The sequence below is a fragment of the Pinus tabuliformis genome, chromosome X, assembly GCF_031772625.1.
Source record: "Pinus tabuliformis cultivar Carrire ecotype Pingquan chromosome X, CPIR1, whole genome shotgun sequence".
In the NCBI taxonomy this organism is placed as follows: domain Eukaryota; kingdom Viridiplantae; phylum Streptophyta; class Pinopsida; order Pinales; family Pinaceae; genus Pinus; species Pinus tabuliformis.
In genome coordinates, this window is record NC_142308.1 from 1,139,421,554 (window position 1) to 1,139,439,078 (window position 17,525).

Below are 17,525 nucleotides of genomic sequence, written 5' to 3' on the forward strand. Positions count from 1 at the left end.
AAGACAACTCGGTTTTTTTATTTTTATTTTACTTTCACCGAGTAAAAAAAAATGAATAATTTTATTGAAAAAATAAAAATATATTATATTATTTTTTAAAATAAAAATATTACATTTTAAAATATTATATTCAAAACATAGAGTCCAAAAATTATCAATGGTAAATTCACTATTTTATTTTAATCTTATTTTAATTTATAATTTTATTTGCTTTAATTTTAATTTTAATTTTTATGCAATTTGACTAAGTCAAAATGTTAAATAGGACAAGACAGGACATTACAACATCTCTACCATACTGGCCGGAGAGCACCTCTCAACTCAATAAATAAAAATAAAAAATATAATATAAATTGAGTATTAAATATTATGAAAAAATATTTTATGTATTGATAATCTCATCTAATTAATAATATTCATTAAATAATTTTTTTTGGTCAGTCAAAATATTTTCATTAATTCTTCAAAAAGGTATATCATATATGTAGGTTTTAACCCCGTACAGAAATTACCTGCATACAAATTCTAAAAACAAAAAATAAGCAATGGCAAAAGCATAACACATAAAACAAATATACACAGATTTTCTCCTGGATCCCAAAACTGGGACTACTAGATTGATTTTTCATTATGTTCCTTTCAATGTTACAATACATATATATACATGTCGAAGCATCCATAAACCCCAATCCATTAACCCTAGATTAGAACATAATCGTAGTTCCCTTAACCGGATCTATAAAATACCATGGACCGAAAACCATCGCACCAAAAACCATGTGCGAAATCCATGCACAAAACCATAGTTAGGTCTGCCCACCTAATATAGGGTCCAAACAAATTTCCCTGGGCACTACCTTGGACCCCGTGCAATGTACAGGGGGCCTACCGCCTGACAGTGCAACGTACAGGGGGGCTACCGCCCCCTCTATAACCCCCCCCTTGTGTGGGCTAGTCATGGAAAGAATATAACACTACCCAACATTCTCCCACTTGTTTTCTTTTCACAGGGGCCACAGGAGAGCTTAGTCATTGATCCAACCCTACAACGCTCATTGTTTCTCTACACCAAGAGAACTTCTCAGTGCTCATAGACTTAGTCAATGCATCTGCAGTATTCTTCAAATTGTCCACCTTTACCAGCAACACCTTTTTGTCTTCTACCATATCCCTCACAAAGTGATACTGAACATCAAAGTGCTTTGTCTTTGAATGATAAGTAGGGTTCTTTGCCAAGAAAATTTCACTTTGGCTATCACAGTCTATTCCTTATAGCTCACTTTACTAACCCCATACTTGAACACAATCTCTGCAACCAAACTGCTTCCTTGCTTGCATGAGTGGCTGCCATGTATTCTGCCTCTATAGTTGAAAGTGGCACTATAGATTGTCTCTTACTCATCCAACTGACTTCACCACCAAATAGGTTAAACACATATCCACTTGTAGATCTTCTCTGATCCAGATCTCTAGCCCACTCTGCATCAACAAAGCCACAAATTTCCAAAACTCTGTCCAATCCTGGTCTTCCTTGGTAGCACAAGCCATAATCACTAGTGCCACGCAAATACCTGAAAACCCGCTTCACTGCTGTCCAATGCTCCTTCCTTGGTTTTGACATAAACCTACTCAATACTCACACTGCATGTGCAATGTCTAGTCTAGTATAGACCATCACATACATCAAGCTATAGACTACACTTGCATATGGAACACGGGACATGTCCTCTTCCTCTTCTTGTGTCTTGGGACACTATTCAGCAGATAACTTTACACCTACATAAATAGGAACCTTCACCGGTTTACTATCCTGCATATTAAACCTCTGCAATATTGTCTCCGAGAAAGCCCTACTGCTGCCATTGTCAAATTCAAGGCCGGAAGTATCGAGCCGGCCCATCACCATACCTTTGGGCATGATCTTCTTGTTGTGTCTGGGTCGAAGAGAGTGTGGAATCTCACTAAGAATCAGTGCTTCGATTTGGGCCCCGGGGATTATCTCTATACTCCTGCGCCTGATGTGCACAGGGTGCAGTGTTTCACGGATACTGAGTTTTTCATCAGATGGGATGGGCATTGGGATATATTTCTGGACGAGGATTTGCCCACAGCAGCCGATCACATTAAGGCGAATGTAGAGGAATCCAAATAGGTGTTTTTGCGTGTGCGTAGAAGCTCATATGCAGGTGCAAGCAATAAGTTAATTTCGTGGTACTATGCTATTTAAAGTTTCTGTAGTTTATTGTCTGGGGATGGATTTTGTATGCTATTTCCTGAAATTATGTTCAGGTCTTTTATATATATAATAATTAAACTATATATTCAAAGTTTGCCTAATACCCTTTGTGATGTAAATAAATTTCAATGAACATCAAACTATTCTCATAATTTGCATGGATTCTCGCAACATATCGTCAGCAGGTTTTTTCCCTTCAATTTTGTGATTCCTTCCTTCTGGTCAAGGAAGGTTCCAGACCTTCACATCTTACCTGAGCTCAGGTAAGGTCCTGGTTGTGAGCTCTGCTCAGTCAAAGAGAGGGCCTTACTCGCCTGAATAAAGGTAGCTTACTCAGAATTTTCAAGACCTTAATTGACCTTGAGTTATTTTATTTTTGCACAAGAGAAGCAAGGTGCCGGGTGGGCGTGGGGGCTGAGTTGTGCAAAATTTCACGCCCTGTTGAAGGTAGTGTATGAAGGTGTGAAGAGAAACATGATGGGCATGGGAATTGCACTCCCTCAAGATGGTGGGGTTTGGTGAATTGCACTCCTTCAAGATGTAGTATCATTCTATATATGTATATTATTCTTTATAAAATATAATAATAATATCATGGTTTCTAATGGAATTAACTTTTTAATAGCAATATATCAACATGTTTTCTAATATTATGTTTTGACTTTCTAAATGCAATATACAATTATGGTTTTCAATGAAATATATTGGTAGGGGATAGTCATGGTGGTTATTGCCTTGGTCACTAGCAAGCTTCGTATATGTTTGGCTATCTGTAGAGGTTTCTTGATTTTGGGCAATTAATTTAACCTCTTGATTTTGGGTAATTAACTTACTCTAAAATGAAATAAGACATTCAATGTGTTCCTTGTAATATAGATATAAACAAAACATCTAAAGAAAAGTAATTGCACAATGATCGAGTCCAAGAAAACAAGGTTTTCTACAAACCAACTAACTCTTCTAGAAAAATTCAACAATTCCAATTTAATAATCCTATCGGCCTCTCTTTGTACCTTTTGGGACAATTGCTAGTAATAGTTTTTTGAAAAAACCATAATTAATAATTCAAATTTGAAATTCTTACCCTAATCGTTATCCTTCACACTAATAATGATTTGATACTTGATATTTTGAAAATACTTATCACGTGGTTATCCTTCGCAATCTTGAAAGTTTGAAAATATTGATACTTGATACTTTGAAAATACTTATCCCGTGGTTATCCTTCGCAGTCCTCGTTATTTAATACTTTCTTCGCAGCCTCATGATTTGAAAATATTTATTTAGTGGTTATCTTCGCAATCCTGAAACTTTGAAAATATTTATTAAATATTTGTTCCGTGGCTATTCTTCGCAGTCTCGTGATTTGAAAATATTTAGTTAGTGGTTATCTTCGCAACCTTGAAACTTTGAAAATATTTATTAAATATTTGTTCAGTGGTTATTTTTTGCAGTTTCGTGATTTGAAAATATTTATGTAGTGGTTATTTTTGGAAATTTTGAAAAGATTTATTAAAAGAGTTGTATTTAGTATTATTTTTTGGAAATTTTTATAGTAGGTTTTTTGGTTTAATTTTTCTAAAATTTAGTAGGAATTTATTAAAATTACAAACTTATGGTTAATCTTGTGCCTTAAAAGTTTTCCAGAATGCTGAATCTATATATACAGTCAAAAAACTAATTTAAATAACATAAATTAAAATTTTATTTTAAATTTTTCCACCAAATTCCAACACATAAAAAAATCCAAAAAATAACACTAAAAACAAAGTTTTCCAGAATGCTGAATATATATATATACAATCAAAAAACTAATTTAAATAACATAAAATAAAAATTTATTTTAAATTTTTCTACCAAATTCCAACACATAAAAAAATCCAAAAAATAACATTAAAAACACCTGTGGTTATTCTTTGCAGTCTCGTGATTTGAAAATGTTTACTTAATGGTTATACTTTGCAGTCTCGTGATTTGAAAATGTTTACTTAATGGTTATAGTTTGCAGTCTCGTGATTTGAAAATATTTATTTAGGGGTTATCTTCGCAATCTTGAAACTTTGAAAATATTTATTAGATATTTGTTCAATTGTTATTTTTCACAGTCTCCTAATTTGAAAATATTTATTTAGTGGTTATCCTTCACAATCTTTGAAAATATTTGTTCAGTGGTTAGTCTTCGCAGTCTCATGATTTGAAAATATTTATTTAGTGGTTATCCTTCGCAATCTTAAAACTTTGAAAATATTTATTAAGTAGTTATGCTTCGCAATCTTGAAACTTTGAAAATATTCATTAAGTGGTTAGTCTCCGCAGTCTCGTGATTTGAAAATATTTATTTAGTGGTTATCCTTCGCAATCTTGAAACTTTGAAAATATTTATTAAGTAGTTATGCTTTGCAATCTTGAAACTTTGAAAATATTCATGAAGTGGTTATGGTTCGAAGTCTCATGATTTGATACTTTGAAAACATTTATTAAGTGGTTATCCATCATTTGAGACATGTAACTATGTGTTGTGTTGAACACATTTAACTGTGACAAGAAGACTTGGTGAGAGAACTCAATAATTTTCTGTGACTCAAAAGAACTTTGCGATATTTCGCAGTCGCCTTATTTATTTACTGTTAAACCATCACCGTCCCCGACATTTCTTTGACAGGGAAGGGAAGGGATTTCTTTGACAGGGAAGGGAAAGGATGGATTATATAGGTCTCACAGCTCAAATAATGGAGATAGGGAAGGCCTATACAGGTCTCACAACTTAAATCATAAATTTATTTTAATATTTAAATTTATTAATGCATTTATTATTAAATAATTATGTATATAATAAAATAAAAGTATTATTAAATAATTATGTATATAATGAAATAAAATCAAGTAAATTTAATTAAAAAAATAATGTTATTTCATATGTTATTTTGATTGGAAGAAATTTAGAAATCATTATATTATAAAATAAATTATAAATTTAAATAAATATTAAATATTCAAAACTTATAATTGACTTAATAAATTATAAATTTAAATAAATATTAAATATTCAAAACTTATTATTGACTTAAATTTTTACCAGGATTTACACAAATGTTTTCAGAGGAATAAACCTATAACATTGTGAGTAGTAGACTATTCACTATGTTGAGAATCTACTAGTTTTCTAGATGAAAATAGTAGCTCACAATACATGATTATCACACACTGAAAATTTATAGAAGATTTCCAAAAATCAAAATTAAGACTTCACTTTTGCAAAAAACAATAAACAGTTTCTGAAATCATGGAAAGAAAAAATGGTATGTCCATTAGCTACATGGAAAGGATCCCAACCTAATTTGCTTTCGAAGCATTGTAAGCCCCTCTTTTGATAATCTATCAACAACGACAAAGTTACCTTTCCCTTAATTTTTATTGACTTACTTTGTTAGTTATTCAACTTATTCTACCACAATTCATTTCTGCATACGAAACTTTACCATAATTACAGTATTTATCTGATATATTAAGATAATCTCTTTATCTTTTATATCTAATAAAAAAATCTACTCTTATGCCTAGAACCTTGGTAATTAGATTTTGATTTTAAGGTATTCTGGAAGCTAGTTGTGAGTTCATAATTACCCTTGAGATGCAATTATGAATATGGTTAAAGTCAAAATGAAAATGAATCTAACAAATCTAAAAACAAATAATTATAAATCTTATTTATAATATGTATATTTATTTTATTTGGTTAAGAGTTATTTTTTTTAGATATAAGGAAAGATTTAAGACTTGGAGATATATGGCAGGAGTGAAAGTCTGTCTCTTTACTAACTTGTGAGGTGTTTTCATGAGTAGTGATAAAGTGGGGTGTTTTCTTGAGTAGTGACAATGTGTCAGCCTGCATTTTCTTGAATAGAGATAGACGTCTTCATAGTAGATTTTACAACTAAGTTATGATAGGTTTTCCCATTGTTTTAAAAAACATGATATAATGTACATCTCACTAAAATATTAAATTAACAATATATTATCATAAATCTTAAAATTAAAAACTATTTGTTAAATTAAATAACAAGGTAATTAAAAACTATTTGTTGAAAGAAATAACAAAGTAATTCAATTTTTTTTTAGACTTTTTTATCAACATGCAAAAGAATATTAAAGTAATGGAGATATGGAAAATTAGTAAATATAATTACAATGAAAGGGTTAACATATGTGATAATAAATTTAATATTGTATTAACAATTTTTTTATTAACAATAAAATAAATGTGTGAGAGAATTAAGAATACACTAGATATAAAATAATATTAGATTTGTAAACTTAGATAAATCAAAAGTAGAAATCATAAAGATTTTATATTATTTTTTTTAAAATTAATAAAAAAATTGATTTAATATTAAAATATTAAAATCAATAAAAAAAATTAATTTAATAAATGTCAGGGACGGTGATGGTGATTTTTTACGACGGTGATGGTTTAACAGCAAATAAATAAGGCGACTGCGAAATATCGCAAAGTTCTTTTGAGTCACAGAAAATTATCGACTTCTCTCACCAAGTCTTCTTGTCACAGTTAAATGTGTTCAACACAACACATAGTTACACGTCTCAAATGATGGATAACCACTTAATAAATGTTTTCAAAGTATCAAATCATGAGACTTCGAACCATAACCACTTCATGAATATTTTCAAAGTGTCAAGATTGCAAAATAAATATTTTCAAAGTTTCAAGATTGCGAAGGGCGTGGTTTTTGTGGTGAGCTTGTTTTCGCGTTTTGTGGTGAGCTGGTTAGTTAATGAAATAATTAAATTTCTTAGTAAATAAGAAAAACGCAGATTCACACATAAGAATCTAAATTTTAAATTTTAGAATGAATATATATATATATATATATATATATATATATATATATTAATTTTCATGGATGATGATGAATAAGAAGAAGAATCTCTTTAAATCCATCTAATATTTTATTTCTATGATAAACTTGTCGAAATCTATCTAGAGGAATCGAATCTCTTGACATGCAAACATCTTTTAGAGTGAAAAGAGATTTGATCTTACTCAACTTGGTAGATCAAGAGTTAAGATGAATCTATGCTGTAATATAAATATAGTTGACATTGAAATATTTTATTTATAAATCATTTAATTATTTTTATTATAAATATTTTATAAATACTACATATCAAATCAATATTAAACATTGAAAGAATTACAAATATTCCTCATACATTGAATTAGAAAATAGCTATTAATAGAATAAGAATTTTCTCAATCTTTCTATCTATATATGTTTCATGCTAAAATCTTTTACTGAATATAGATATTGAAATATTTTATTTCTAAGTTACATTAATCTTTATTTATAAATTCTAATGCTAAAGGAAATAAAGGTTAAATTATAAATTATAAACTCTGATTGTAAAGGAAATAAAGATTAAATTATAAGTTATAAATTTTCATTATAAAGGAAATAAAGATTAAATTGTAAATTGCAAATTCTCATTGTAAATTATAATTCTCATAAACTATAAATTGTACTTGTAAAGGAAATAAAGTTTAAATTCTAAATTCTAATTCTAAAATAAAAATTAAATTGTAAATTCTCATTCTGAATTATAATTCTCATAAACTATAAATTCTAATTGTAAAGGAAATAAAGATTAAACTCTAAATTCTAATTCTAAAAGAAATTAGTATGAGATGTAAATGTAGTGATGGGATGTACCCGCCTATGCATGTAGTAGCGTCGATGAGTCCTTCGTTAATGCTGCTGAGTACATCACAACTTCAAGCTCAACCACTCGAATGGACCTTATGTAAACAAATGAGAAATGAATTAATGAAGATTCCATTTTCCTTCTTGTAATGCAAGAAGCGTTTAGAAGGGAAAAATTAAAAGAGGGTAACTTCAAATGGTGGGCCTTACGAGGAGTTTTGGAGCACTGTGCAAGCTGCTTTTTTAAGCAGAATTATCGAGCCAATTTGGATGTCTCCAGATACAACCTGTGGGCTATATGCGGATGGTAGCAAAGTCTTATGTTGATGTGTTCCATCAGATAGAGTAATGTGGAAGTGCGAGGATGTTGTTTTTAATGAGGTAACAGAACCAACATCGATTATCTGAAGTAGTGGTTGAATCTCAGTGCAACCATTCAGCAACAGAGGAATGGCATTCATTGTCAAGGTTGTCTCCATAATATTAATAGGAGGATTCTTTTTCCTGTGATAGTAGTACCTGCAATTCATCAATTTCACCACAACACAAAATTCTAGTCAAAGAAGATGTGATGTGAATGCGGAATCTAATCTAACAAGGCTAACTTTTGATGGTGAAACAATAATAAGGGCACAACCTAGATGGGGAGGAGAACAACCTCTCATATTAACCACCCAAGGTAGACCACATTAACAAAATGCCTGTTAATAAGATTCGGTGACAAGGTACATATTGTGCAAATTTGGAAGTACCTCAAGCGACTCAAAGATCCTTATAGTCTTACAGTACCTTCAAAACATCTATGAAATAGGAACATTTTCCAGCCATTCCTAATACTGATCCTTTCTGCAATATTCTGTTCGCACATGACATGCGATCCTTGTAGGAAAAATCCACACGTTTCTTACACAACGTAAAACCCATTAAGAGATGTGTTTCAATCAAGGCATTTGCCATGTATTTCGCTCACTTAATTTACCCTTTGCAGACCTCTTTTAAAGGCTGACTGGACTCCTTATGGCTTTGTAATAATATTTTATAAGTGGTTCATATTAGTAGGCCTTGGAGGCATCGACATAAAGTTCCCACACTTAGGGCAGGCAGTGTGAGACCCATCACTTGGAAGCAGTGTGCTTCTTTTGTGAATCTTGTGCATAATTCATGATATTTTAACTATTTTCTGAACAATGCACAATTTTTTTTTTTATGCTATATTCGGTTGTACTCACTGTGCTTGTGCAATTTTGCACATTATAGGGAATCACTTTCATTAAACATATGTTGAATAGTAGCCATTGCATATAACAAACACGCTATTCAAACACTATGTATAGCTTTCAATAAATTTGTGAGTCTGATGCATGAAAGGGTAGAGCTATTGAATCTGAAAGTTCACACATTCCTTCAGTCCAGGCATCTAGAAGAGCTATCTGGGGCCAAGCTCATGTTTGTAATAAGAGCCACTAGAAGAGCTATCTGGGTCCTCCCTCTTGTCAGAAACAGGACCCTGAAAACAGCATCCAGACCATAACAACAATCAGATTCCATCAGTCACACAACTATGGCCAAATTGCAGACTATCATGGGCAGTTTCTATATATTTGCAGCCTCACCAACCCATCTAAATGCAACGATCTGCAAAAAGAGGAGTAATTCAATTCCCATTTTCTTTTCGTACAAAGTTACAAAGAGCCAAATGGAGTATGATGTGCAAGTGGAAAGAATGTGGGCAGTTTCGATATAATTTTAGCCTTGCCAACCCATGTAATTTCATGGACTGCAAGGAAGGGCTTTGAATGACCTCGCCTCCTACCTATCCTTAGGTGTGCACAATCAAAATTTTCTCTGAAAATGTGTGCTCATAGCATGTTTTGTCTAATAGTATTGTTATTATGTCAGTTTGTTAAGCAGCACACATGCAGAATTCAGAGTAGAATGAAATGGATAGGCCTCCACAATGTTTTTTGAATAATTTGTACTTATCTATGCACTCTAGGGTATGTCTGCCTAAAACTATATATTTCTTGTAAACCTACGCTACATGGTTTAGCCACAGTTTTTTAGAATATAAATTCTAACTGTTATTGTGCAAAAAAGAGCAAGTTTAACACAAAGAAACTTTATAGAAGATTGTGTGTTCGTAAAAGATGTTAGAACCTGAAAGGTACTGATCAAATCAAAATGATAGGTCTCTCGTTATTTTCTTAAATGCAAATATTGCTATTAAGTTACTATCAGCAGTTGTAATGAATTTCTGCTACATTTTCCAAAAATTTTGGCTTCCAATTACAAAACTAGTTCGAGTTTGCTATTTAAATTTTGTATTAAATTGGATTCCAAAACTTGTTAAACAATATCTTCAAATTCCCTGATTTATTATTCAAATATCCCCATGGTCTTAAGATAAATTAATGAAATGGTCTCACTAAGAGTTATTCTATTGTTAAGCAGCAAAGGCGGAACATGAAGTGTAATTGTCTGTTGAATATCTCACTGCTTGCAACTATGTTGACATAGGGGAATGAGGGAGAAGTTTCCTATCACATCCTTTACAGATGTTATGTTAAGAAAAGGGAAATGTATGTTTATAAACCGTCTTCCCATCATCGCGATGAAGCCCTTGGAAGGATTCCTTCTCACTTATTCCAAGCCCTATCATTCCAAAATCTATCTTTCATCCATGAGCTCTGTATATATTTTACTTCCATACTCCTAAAATTGTGAGCATCATGTAATCTACCCAGAAAGTTTTTGATTTGCAACTGAATCTTTAGGCCGATAGGCCTTCCTTTGAGTGAGACTTTCGTCGTCCTTTTGTTTCTAACGTTGACACCTGGCGTCCACATTCAGGGGGCATTCAACGGGAAATTGTTCATATGTGTCGTGCAATTTCTGTTTATTCTCAGCAATTTCGGAGAACATCCTGCTTTCTTCCACCATATCCGTCTGTTTCCTGCTCTTCCTCCATATCCGTCCATTTTGTGCTCTTCATGTTCTCTTCCACGCCCTCTGCAATAATGTTTTTGTGTTTTCGAAAATGAGCATTGACTCGGGCTATAGAGTTTGAGGTATTGTGGATTAGGGTTCACAGCAGTGGATTGGATTGCCTATTATTTATGATGTTCTGCGTATTGAGCTGTGGATAGCGGTGAACAGGTCTCATGAGCTGTCGTTGTGTAAAGAACAGTGCATCAAGCTCTAGAATTTGAGGCTTGGTGTATTAGGGTTTGAAGCAGTGGATCAGATTCCGTTTCTTTATGAATTTCTGCAAATTGAGTCGGGGATACCAGTGAAAAATTCATGTGAGCTGCCTTCATGTAAATAACAGGGAATCGGGCTCTAGACTTCGAGGTTTTGTCAATTAGGGTTTGAAATAGTGGATTGGATTCCGTATTCTATACTATGTTGTTCGAATTGAGCTATGGATAGCTGTGAACAGGTCTTTTGAGCTGCGGTGAATGAGGGATGGGGTGTATATTTTTCCAAGCAGCCAGCTCCAGCCCCCGCGGAAGATCCTGCAAGCCCTAAGGAAAGGCCTGTTCAGATTACATCTGGAAGAAGGTCAAATGCTTCTGTCCAGAAGCTCGAGAATGTTCAAGTCTCCAACGGAGTTGGAGAGGGGAAAGAGGTAGCCAAGGTGAGGAGTAAACGCAATGCTGATCTTGCCGCAGATGTGGCAGAGCCGGCACGGGAGAGGCAGAGGGAGAAGCCCAATCCCAAATTGAGCAATCCTCCCAAGCACGTACATGGAGAGCAAGTTGCTGCGGGATGGCCCGCCTAGCTTTCAGCTGTTGCTGGAGAAGCTATCAAAGGGTGGATTCCACGCCGTGCAGACACCTTCGAGAAGCTTGATAAAGTAAGTGATAATAGTAATTATAGATTATATTGTTTGCATAATTGTTTAGGTTTGGACTCTGCAGTTGTCTATGAAAGTTGCTCCATATTTTTGTTTCTTCCATTAGTCTTGCGCAAGAGAACCTTGTGGTAAATGCAGTTTCATATATCTCGCATTTACTCAGGTCGAGTTTATGGGTTCTTTTTATGACTCATGACACAGAAAGTGTGAATATCCGATTCAATTTATTAAGAACAGGGTATGGTAAACTCATACATGAACACTTAAACAACTTGAGATTTCCATGATAATATATGTGTAACCAGATTTCCTTCCTGCTTTTTAGTCCGCAAAATATATTCTCGTTATTTTCTTAAATGCAAATATTGGTATTAAGTTACTATCAGCAATTGTAATGAATTTCTGCTACATCTTCCGAAAAGTCTGGCTTCCAATTACAAAACTATTTCGAGTTTGCTATTTAAATTTTGTATTAAATTGGATTCCGAAACTTGTTAAACAATATTTGCGAATTCCCTAATTTATTATTCAAATATCCCCATGGTCTTAAGATAAATTAATGAAATGGTCTCACTAAGAGTTATTCTATTGTTAAGCAGCAAAGGCGGAACATGAAGTGTAACTGTCTGTTGAATATCTTGCTGCTTGCAACTATGTTGACATAGGGGAATGAGGGAGAAGTTTCCTGTCACATCCTTTACAGATGTTATGTCAAGAAAAGGGCAATGCATGTTTATAAACCGTCTTCCCATCATCGGGATGAAGCCCTTGGAAGGATTCCTTCTCACTTATTCCAAGCCCTATCATTCCAAAATATATCTTTCATCCATCAGCTCTGTATATATTTTACTCCCATACTCCTAAAATTGTGAGCATCATGTAATGTACCCAGAAAGTTTTTGATTTGCAACTGAATTTGATACCTATCTTACTTACAGAAAATTAGTAATGGTTTAGAATAAAGATGGAGACTGTATCCTCACAAAGGGAGTACTATCTGAGAAAGAAAGTGATCTTAACAAAGGGAATGATACTGACTTGAATATTTTGTAATTGTGACCATTGACAGACCACTGGTTAAGGTAATTGTAAAAAACACAAGTTATCAATTGGTTCATAAATTGTATTACCGAGCTTTTTAAATTTGTTTGGAAGATCCTATGTCTTATATTCTATGATGGAATTACCTTGTCGTTCATATACCATCACACAGTGGAAACCGTTAAATTAATTAATATGTTTCCATAGTATTTAATACAACTGAAAAGCCTAAATGCAGTTTCATATATCTTGCATTTACTCAGGTCGAGTTTATGGGTTCTTTTTATGCCTCATGACACAGAAAGCGTGAATATCCGATTCAATTTATTAAGAACAGGGCATGGTAAACTCATACATGAACACTTAAACAACTTGAGATTTCTATGATAATATATGTGTAACCAGAATTCCTTCCTGCATTGTTTTCGATTGAAATCTAATGGACATGCTAGAAAGTAGAAGTTGTCCATATGAAGAGCAGTAATTGTTGCTCGAACTGAAACCCAGATAGCTTTATCGGAGCGTTGCATGCGAGCAATTTCATGAAACGTCTTTCGTGGTAGGGCACGTTTCAAAGCAACACCATAGTTTCTACTCAAAGATGGAGAAGAAGAGCTATAACCTGTTTCACGGAACCATGCATGTAGTTGGTGAGTTTCTTCAACTTGTGGATTTATGGTGAGAGTGCTTGTTGGTATCGTCCCTATTGTGGTGGCATTAAATTTAGATACACGACCTCCTTTGATTGCAAGGATTGGTGGGTTGTTCCCTCTCTCGTCTATGGGCGGTTCCACTATTTCAAACAATTGGAATCTATTGAAGGTGCCAACGTATTCAACAGAGAATATCTGATGAATCTGACTGGCTTTCCTGCAATATTCGCTTACGAGAGCATTGAGATAGCCACAGGCGGGTTCAGCAAAGAAATTGGAAAGGGAGCATTTGGGGCAGTTTATAAAGGAACTTTGATGGATGGTACACTGGTGGCTGTAAAATGTCTGCTTAACGAGTCGAGGCAGGGACAAGCAGAGTTTTGTGCAGAAATCGCTACAATATTGTCCATCAATCATTCGAATCTTGTGAGATTGCATGGAATTTGTGTAGAAGGTGCTCATCGTATTCTGGTCTATGAATTCATGCCCAACACGTCTCTTGATAAATGGTTGTTCGACCTAGGCAAGTGTTTAGATTGGAAAACTAGATATTCAATTGCTCTGGATACCACCCGGGGACTTGCGTATTTGCACGAGGAGTCGAGGCTTTGTATTCTACATCTAGACGTTAAGCCTCAGAATATTTTCTGGATGAGGATTTCAAGGCGACTGTGTCTGATTTCGGCATGGCAAGATGTCTAAATAGAGATATAGAAAGCCACTTGGTGACAGTGGTGAAGGGCACGATTGGATATATGGGGAGTAGGAATCACATCCAACAGCGATGTCTTCAGCTACGGGATGGTACTTCTTGAGATCATCAGCGGGCGCAGAAACGTCCATAAAAATGGGGATTCGGACAACTGGTATTTTCCTTCCATTGCTTTTAACAAAACGAGGGAAGATAAAATGGAAGAATTAATCGAGAGTGGATTGGAATTGTAAAGGCCGGAGGGTTTTGACGAGGCATGTAGGTTGATAAAGATGACGTTGTGGTGTATTCAAAGCAATTCGGCGCTGAGACCTTCAATGGGAGCAGTTGTGCGAATATTAGAGGGGGACTTGGAGAGAAAGGATCCTCCATTAGACTGCACGCTTCCTTTTGCCCCATCCGTTGTTTATTTGAGGCCCACCAGCGAAACCACTCAATCCATTACTCAGTCCATTTCTAAGTAAATGGATACGGGTGTGCCCTGTGAATGTAGCCAAAGAAGTTGCTCAATTTGGGAATGGAGTTACCGGAGCTTTTCAAGCTGAAAGCAGAGTCTCCCTAGGTTTACTCATGGAGACTGTGATATTCACTTTATATTAGTTTTGGTATATATATTACTATTTTGAAATTTGATATAGGTATATATTTATTATGTACTTTATATTTTTATTATAAAAAAATGTTATATTCATATGAGTCGTTTTCGTACAGTATTGGTAAGTTATAATGTTGGATTACTTTATTGTATTAAAAAAATTATTTACAAATTTAAAATAAAATTATAAGTTATAAATTTTCATTATAAAGGAAATAAAGATTAAATTGTAAATTATAATTCTCATAAACTATAAATTATACTTGTAAAGGAAATAAAGTTTAAATTCTAAATTCTAATTCTAAAATAAAAATTAAATTGTAAATTCTCATTCCATGCAATCTGTTGTGCACGACCTAGCCCTCTTGTTCCATATAAACTGTTTACACCTGCATTTTACTGTTCAGAAATTGTTCACTCAGGTGCTCAAGTATACACTGTTTACACCTCCGTTTTACTGTTCAGAAATTGTTCAGGTGCTCAAGTATACACTGTTTACACCTCTGTTTTACTGTTCAGAAATTGTTCCCAATTTTCAGGTCAGTGCTCTCAAAAATGGGTTTTCTGATCCCAAACCTTACCTTTATATATATATATATATATATATATATATATATATATATATATAGTAATTTTAATTGGTTGTTAAGTTAATAGTTAGTTAAAAAGGTATTAACTATTTAATAAAAACATAAAAAATATAAATATTAGAATGAGAAAATAATATTACGTTAATTGAATATCTAATTGTTAAATTAATCTTAAAAAAAATAAAAAATAAAAAATAAATAAATTTAAATTATCCATATTTAAATTAATTGTATATATGAATATACCTAAAGGAATAAACTACCTTATAAAAATTAAATTTATAAATAAATAAATATATATATAATAAAATAAATTAATTTAATTAAGATAATAGTTAGTTATAAAAGGTACTAATAGTATAAAAATATTAAAATAAGCCAAGGGGTGGAAAGAATAAAAATATTTTAAATAATCAGATAAAATAATTGTATATGTTAAATTAACTTATTATTATAATTATCTAACAGTTCAAATAATTAGATGAGTCAAAAAACGAGCGGGGGGGCGGGAGGGCTGGAAAGGAAGAAAGAGACTAGGAAGAGAGTGCTGGGACCCAACACCTACTGATTTTCCAGCCATCCTCTCTATTGAGATTGCTCGGCCTCTTTTCAATCTCAAGAGCTTCCCTAAATTTCCAATGATGGAACTGTGAAACTCTAGCAATAACACTAGCCTCCTCAATACAAACATGATGATTGGTTTTTTCCGCATGCTCAGCTAAAGCGGAAGACTTTGTTCTCCTATGCTTAAGGTCAACTGCGTGCTCACTAATCCTTTGATTAATGGAGCGACCAGTCTCACCAATATAGGGGGTCCCACAGGAACAAGGGATAATATATACCCCTTTCATATCTTTAGGGTGGATAGGATCTTTCGCTGATCTAAGGGACATACGAATGTTGTTAAGGGGCCTAAAGGTCACAGGGACACTATGCATCTTGAGAATCATTGCAATCTTATCAGTGTTCCCCTGAACAAATGGAAGTTGGACACTTGGAATTCGTTCCTTCGGTTCGCTTTTAGCAAGAGAATTCTTGGCAGCTTTTAGGAAAGCCTTTTGACCCATGTATCTACTATAACCATTCTCAACAAAGACATCAAGGAGATGGGATTTTTCTTTCTCAAAACTCTTTTTATCTGAGATCCTTAGGGCCCGAGTAGCAAGGGTATTGAGAACACCCATCTTCTGAGCTGGGAAATGGTGGGAACTGGCATGAGGATACTGCTCCGTATGAGGGTTTTGATTCCTAGCATGATTAGATCTGTTTCATAGATATCATTATTGTTTTATTGCATAGATAAAGTTATGGATCATTGTACTCTCTTTTGCTGCATCATTTGATGAAAATTTAAGAAGAAGAAGATTTGCAAGGGTTTTCCCCATAGTGGGTTTTCCCTGGTCTTAGATCAATCCTGGTGTCTCTATGTGTATGCATGCTTTTTTCTATTGTACATTTTATGTTCTGCTGCATTGATGATGATGGTGATGTTGTTTATTTCAATGTAATTGCATATGCTAATGTATAATGGTGTAGATCCGAATAATGTAATGATGATATGGGGTGAACTTAAAGTATTAATGGTGAAATGCAATTATCAAAGTAAAGAACAGTGTTTCCCTAAGAAAATTAACATGGTAGCAGACTGGGCTGAAGAAAAGCCATGTAGATCACCTCGATGATGACACAATCGATGGAAGAAAGAAGAGCATGGTGGATACCTAAAATAATTCTATGGTTTGAAGAAAACCCTAGGTAACCTGATTATTAGGGTTTGATAGATTCTATGAGGTTAGGGTTGAAGAGAAAGCTTTGGTTTATGGAAACTATATGAGATATAGTATGGTCAATGAGAAGATGGTCAAGCACTTGTGGGAGATGAAGACCTAGATGGGATAATCCCTATGAAATCTATTTGGATACTTTAAGAAAACATTGTTATATGGACCATGGACATTGATGGATCTTGAAGATTGGTTCAAGAGGGAGAGGATCACCTCTCATTGAAGATAAGTATTTCTTTACTTATGATGCTTCTTACTTGTTAGACTTATGGATATGATGATTATGTTTATTACTTGTACTTCCTGCATATGTATTTGAGTATATGGATGTTTCTAAC

At 33.5% G+C, this 17,525-nt stretch overlaps 1 pseudogene; it reads left to right on the plus strand.

Moving 5' to 3' along the window:
* Positions 1–13,704: 13,704 nt before the first annotated feature.
* Positions 13,705–14,208, plus strand: LOC149143859 (G-type lectin S-receptor-like serine/threonine-protein kinase SD2-5 pseudogene; annotated as a pseudogene).
* Positions 14,209–17,525: the final 3,317 nt, after the last annotated feature.